At 34.0% G+C, this 7,105-nt stretch overlaps 1 pseudogene; it reads left to right on the forward strand.

Moving 5' to 3' along the window:
• The first annotated feature begins 6,147 nt into the window (after positions 1-6,147).
• Positions 6,148-6,633, forward strand: LOC133033431 (putative ripening-related protein 2; annotated as a pseudogene).
• Positions 6,634-7,105: the final 472 nt, after the last annotated feature.

Raw genomic sequence — 7,105 nt, forward strand, 5'->3', positions numbered from 1 at the left:
GAGAGAGAGGGAAGGCTCATTTTTCTGAAAAATAATTTTCTGACAGAAAAGGTTATGAAAACTTGTTATTTGACTGAGCCATCACTTTCTATTTATAGGAAACTACTAGGTTTAGGTTAGTAATTATTTGGCATTAAAATAATGAAAATATTAATTGGGAAATCATGCTTAAGTGGCCGGCCATGGTATGAACTTTCTAAAACGATGAAATAAACACGTATAAAGTTTAAGAAACCTTACATTCGGTGCAGCGGAATTAAATGACTCCTTCCGTTCAGATCTCTAACCCTTGTATCCTTTCTGTAGCAGAGTATTATCAAGATCTGAACCTGGATCTCTTTCTCTGAATCATTGATGATGAAACTCCTTTGCTGATGATCTTTGTTCACGATCTTCCTCACTATGATTGAGGTATTGCTTGCTGTGTGTGGGCACTACTCTAATCACTAAGGTAATTTCGAAATTCTAAGGAAGAAGAGAGAGAGAGAGTGGCGACCAAGGTAGAGAGAGAAAGGCTCAGGTTTTCTGATTCAGAAATGTAATTTTCCTGAAGCCTTCACTATCTATTTATAGCATTCCACTAGGGTAAGGTTTGAATTTTTTGGCATTAAAATAATGAAAATATCAGTTTAAAATGCCTACAAAAGTGGCCGGCCATGGCTTGATGGATTTGGGCCTTGCTTTTTGCAATTTTGCAATTTTAACACTTTTGTATCTGATTTGCTCAAAAATGCCAATTTTCTAATTCAACCATTTAAATGCCAATTCTAACTATTTAATAACTATAAATAATTATTAAATAATATTGTCATTTATCATATTTATTAATTGAACCATACAAAGTATCATAATTAACAAATATGCCCCTCTTAACTCTTTCTTTACAATTTCGCCCTTACTTAGTGAAAATTTCACAAATGGACATAGTCTAATTTGTGAATTATAATTGATTAATCAAAACCAATTACATGAGTCTTACAAACAACATTATCTCAACTAGTATGGGGACCATGGGTCTATATAACTGAGCTTCCAATAAGTAGATCAAGAGTTTAGCACTAAAATTCACTAACTTATTAATTCTTCGTTGAATCCACGCATAGAACTTAGAATTGCACTCTCAGTATATAGAATGCTCTATATGTTCCACCATATCAACACATCATTAGTTATCCATTGTTATAATCCTAATATGATCAATGATCCTCTATATGAATGATCTACACTGTAAAGGGATTAGATTACCGTAACACCCTACTATTTATTTTATCCTTAAAACACTTGAACCCGTATAACTGATATTTCAGCTTATGTGAAATGAGTACTCCACCATTTATGTTCGTTTGGTCAAGCTCGAAGGAGATCATCCTTTGCTTACTATTCGCCAGATAGAAGCTATAGATTCCATGTTTATGCTAGCGCTCCCACTCAATTGCACTACCGTGTTCCAAAAATGTACGTATCACCCTGACCTAAAAGTAGGCTTAACTAAGAAATCAAAGAACACGAATAACCTTTCAAGATTGAGCCTAATCATAACAGGATTAAGAACATTTGATCTAGGATCAACTTGGCGATATTGACTTGAATAGATTTTACGGTAAGTTTAATTAAATCTAAGTCAAAGTTCAATATCAGTCCCTTCCGATGCATACTCCATGCATCCAACCTGAGCTTTACTTTAACCAATGTTCTGGAAAGAACATAGCATTTCTCCAAATGCAAGTAAACTCTTGTTGTAGATTATCATATCAGTAAGACCCTGTGTCTGATAAATCTAGGAAACTTTATTCACATTGTCATGTTTACTTTCCAATGTGATGACAACACAATAAACAGGATCAAGTATGTGAAAAGGCTTTAAGATGAATTTATAAATCAAATAGACAAGAAATTGATAAAGTGAATAAAAACATACACAAATGAATGAAAAATACTTCTATTTCTTTATTGATGTTGAATAAAATAGACTACATTGAAATAGAGTTTTATTTAGGGCATAAAACCTAACAAACTCCCACTTGCACTAATATAAAACTAATTAGTACATATCAATTAATCCAAAATTCTGACGGTGCTTTTCAAAGGCTGTCACAGCCAGGACTTTGGTAAATGGATCAGCTAGGTTGTCCTCTGTGTCAGCTTTCTCAACTAGTACATCCCCTCTTGCCACGTATTCTCTAATAATGTGATACTTCTTTTCAATGTGTTTGCTTCTCTTGTGGCTTCGAGGTTCTTTATTGTTTGCTATTGCTCCATTGTTATCACAAAGTAAGACCAGAGGCTTTTCCATTCCAGGAGCGACACCTATACTGGTGAAGAACTTTCTTAGCCAGACAAGTTCTTTAGCATCTTCGCCTGCAGCTATGTATTCAGCTTCCATAGTTGAGTCCGATATCGCGGTTTGTTTAGCACTTCTCCAAACCACTGCTCCACCCCCAAGAGTAAACACCATCCTAGATGTAGATTTCTTGTCTTCAAGACTTGCCTGGAAATCTAAATCAGTGTAGCCTATGGGATTTAAAGCACCACCCTTGTATACTAACACAAGATTCCTTGTACTCTTTAAGTATTTCAGAATATACTTAACTGCATTCCAATGTTCATGTCCTGGATTAGACTGATACCTGCTCACGATTCCCACTGCATAACAGATGTCAGGTCTAGTGCATAGCATTGCATACATTAGACTTCCAACTGCAGAGGCATAGGGAATTTTCGCCATGTCCTCTATCTCTTGAGGATCAGTCGGAGACTGTTCCTTAGGTAGACGAATACCATATCTAGAAGGCATGTTTGCCCCATTGGTGTTGTTCATGGAGAATCTCTCTAAGACTTTGTCTATGTAGGTTGTTTGAGAGAGAGCAAGAGATCGGTTCTTCCGGTTTCTAATAATCTGAATACCAAGAACATAGGTTGCTTCACCCAAATCTTTCATATCGAATTGAGTGTTGAGCCATTCCTTGATGTGAGTCATTTTCTTGACATTGTTTCCAATAATCAAAATGTCATCAACATAAAAGACCAGGAATATTACTACTTGGTCTTCCTTGAGTTGGTAAACACAAGGTTCATCTTCATTCTGAAGAATGCCGTAGGTCTTTATGATTTCATCAAACCTTTTTGTTCCATGAGCGAGAAGCTTGCTTAAGTCCATAGATAGACCTGTTTAATTTGCAAACTTTCTTTTCCTGCCCAGGAAGAACATAACCTTCTGGTTGCTCCATATAGATGGTTTCTTCAAGTACCCCATTAAGGAAGGCAGTCTTGACATCCATTTGCCAGATTTCATAATCGAAAGAAGTAGCTATGGAAAGAAGAATTCGGATGGATTTGAGCATGGAAACAGGATTAAAAGTTTCCTCATAGTCCACGCCTTCTCTTTGGGTATAACCCTTGGCTACAAGTCTAGCTTTAAAAGTTTTGACTTCGCCTCCAGCTCCTCTTTTCTTCTTGTAAACCCACTTGCATCCTATCGGATGATAGTCGTCAGGTGCGTCTACATATTCCCAGACTTTGTTCTTTTTCATGGAATCCATTTCTGAATCCATGTCGGCTGACTATCGTTTCCGTTGCGGACTAGCCATTGCCTGTTTATAGGTCAATGGATCGTCTTCAATACTGTCACCTACGACCATATTGATTTCACCATCCAAGCCATAACGAGAAAGTTTTGTTGAAACCCTCCCACTACGACGAGGTGCGGTGATCTTCTGAACAGAAACTTTAGTAGTAGATTTCTCAGTTTGTTCAACTGAGGGAGTGGGATTGTCTTCTTCACGACTGGAAGAGGACGGAACATTGGAAGGACTTATATCTAATAGCAATTCCTCTAGAATAACTTTACTTTTTGGTTTGTAGTCTTTAATATAGTTCTCTTCAAGGAAAGTAGCATTCGTAGAAACAAACACTTTGTTATCCTTACACTACTACAAAAAGGGGTATTTTCGTCGTTTTATAAGTGACATATAAAGATTTTGCGTCGGTCTACAGAACCGACGTGTAATCCGTAGACGTAAATAGTGTTTTATTTGCGTCGTTTTTAAAAAGACGCAAAATACAATTTTCGTCATTTGAAAACCGACGCTAAAAAATTACTTTTCTATTTTATTTTAAGCGTCGGTTAAAAAGTGACGCTAAATGTGTCATGACATTTTAAAACTGTCACAAAAAACTTATTCCGTCGGTTTAAAAATGTCATATCTATTACGAAAAAACTTTTTTTTTTACTTATTGCGTCACTTATAAAATGAAGCACAAATATAAGTAAGGGAAAATTGCAAACTTTTCATGCAATTTTCCCCACCTGCATTATCAAATTTTAGAATAACTCTATATAATAGTAAATACATAATACAAAAAAAATTAAAATAACATTTTTAAAACTTATATTAAATTAGTAATCGATTCTATTAACTAATCACACAATACCAAAATTGTTAATAAAATCGATTCTAAAACTTAAATTCCATGTATATCGTAAACTAAATATAAACTAATAATATATGCGAAAGATAACAATAATCATAAAACTTGTTAGTCATGTATTATATCAAAAGTGTAGTAACCTTAAGTACTTAATCTATAATCAATGGCTTCACAAATTCGGCAAACTCATCCCGTACGGCATTGATCTCCTCGTTACTATAGGGAGCGTCTAACTTGAACTGTAAAATAAAAGATCAAAAAACATTAATCAACATATTAAAAGTATATATAATTAAAATACAAACTAAATAGAGAAGAGTAGTTATTCATGTTTACATGATTTTTCAAAAAACTTGCAGGATTAACAACCGTCATGAAACTCTGAATAATCTTCATAACATAATAACCACATTGTACTCCATCCGGCTGCTGTCGACACGTGTATTGGTTGATTTTTACTGGACCCTTGTTTCGTATATTTTTTTCGATCCTGTACATGTCCACAGCACTAAACAAAAAAGAAATTAATTAATGAATTGATTTGTAATAAAATACTAATCCTACTGAAATTTCTGCCGAAATTTCGACAGCATAACATCTATAATTCGGACGTTCCCAAAAATTTTAAACATGCAACTAATCTATTAAAACATCCACAATAATACAAACAAACAAAACTATAATTAACAGTACAAATATTACCACCCATCCGACCGCAGTCATGCAATTCCAGAACTTACTTCACTATGGATGAATATCTAGGATATTCAAACTCTTCTAGGATTTATAAAATATAAAAAAAAATAAAGTTTGAGTAGCTTACCAATTCCAAGCTAGCGTTCAAGCAATTTTTGCGAAAGATACTACCACAATTGAAAAGCTGCATTGTGAATAAAAGTAGTCCATGAGTTCCCATAAAGTAAATAAATATAGAAATAACTTGTACAAGACTCCTAATTGAATAAAAAAACTCCTATTTATTTTGGAAATGGAAAAGAACTCCTATTTATTATAGGTAAATAATATTTATTTTTAAAAAAGTAAATGAATAACATTAGTTCTAATATAAAGGACAAGCTAGCTACTATAAATTGATATGACATGACACGAAAAATGGCAAGGACAAATGCATTAAGAAATTAGAGTCTTTTGTGGATATAAGATGATTCAAACTTGAGAATCTCATACCATAAAGATGATGATTGATGAATAAGGTGGTTAATAAGAAAAGAATGGTTTGAAGCTCCAAAATTAAAATATTGATCATAAACTGGATCAAGAAATACCTCCAAAATAGAGGACATCATTTTCATGACAGAAGAGCTTCATATCCAATTTGCAACTTGGATTTCTATTCCCAATCCCAATTAATTATGATAATGCTTAAAGGGACCTTTTATATATATATATATATATATATATATATATAAAAATACTACAAAATTCAATGAAGGTAAACTAATTGGTTGATTCAATCAAAGACTCTTATGGAATATCAGTTATAACTTCCCATAACATATATATTTATACATATATACATATATAAATATGATGGTCGTAATAAGTAGTCCATAACTTCCCATTTCATGTGGGAATTTAATGGAATACAATACTAGCTAGCTTCCTATAACAAGCTCCCTCTTTGAGTTGAGTGAATCAAAAGAAAACAAATTTAGTGTTTTTTATATATATATAATTTATTTATATTTTTTGACTAACTCATCAACAATGGAATATGTAGTCAAAACCAAGGCAGTTTTGACAATCAACAGCTTTGAGAAGGGTGGAGATGGCGGTGGCCCCTCAGAATGCGACAACAATTACCACTCAGACGACACTCCGGTGGTGGCATTGTCCACTGGCCGGTTCAACAATATGCAGAGATGTCTTCAGAACATAACCATATATGGTAATGGGAGAAGTGTGAGTGCAATGGTTGTGGATGAGTGTGATTCAACAGCAGGGTGTGATGCTGATCATGATTATCAGCCTCCTTGTCCTAATAACATTGTTGATGCTTCTAAAGGCTGTTTGGAAGGCATTAGGAGTCTCCAAAGGTGACTGGGGCGAATTGGATATTTACTGGTCTCAAGCTTGATTTCCCTTTATCTCCATACATATTATGTTATATCTTGTAAATTTGCACTGCATTGTGATTGAGATTGTTGCATTTTTATTATGGTTCTGTTTTATTTTCTTGTAATATACTCCTTTTCATTGGCAGTAAGTAGTTGTTCCTTCATGTTGTTTAATGAAAAGATACATATTGTGAAAAGCTTCTCTAGATCAGTCATTAATTTAACACTTAGTCGAAACACATTAACTTTGAGTCAGTTCACTAGGAACAACAGCCCCCTGAACTGAATCTGAACCCACCTAGACTTAGAATTAATAGTTGCGAGCCAAATAAATCCTTTGTCCACAATACATAATTATCTGATAAGTAAAGAACCTAGTAGTAAAATTGTGGTCCAAGATGGCAGAAATCGGAAGAGACCACAAAATGACAGCCCATTTCAAGAAAGAAAAAGAAAATGTTGCCTTCAAGCTAAATGCTGCCTTAGATTCAGCAAAAGAAAAAAAAAAGGCTAGATGAATTTATAAACAAACACTGATGGATTTGAAAGATAGAATTCTGTTTGCATTTGTTTCATTCACATAGCTTAAAGGTTTCATA

Source organism: Cannabis sativa, unplaced genomic scaffold (assembly GCF_029168945.1).
Source record: "Cannabis sativa cultivar Pink pepper isolate KNU-18-1 unplaced genomic scaffold, ASM2916894v1 Contig7, whole genome shotgun sequence".
Classification (NCBI taxonomy): Eukaryota; Viridiplantae; Streptophyta; class Magnoliopsida; order Rosales; family Cannabaceae; genus Cannabis; species Cannabis sativa.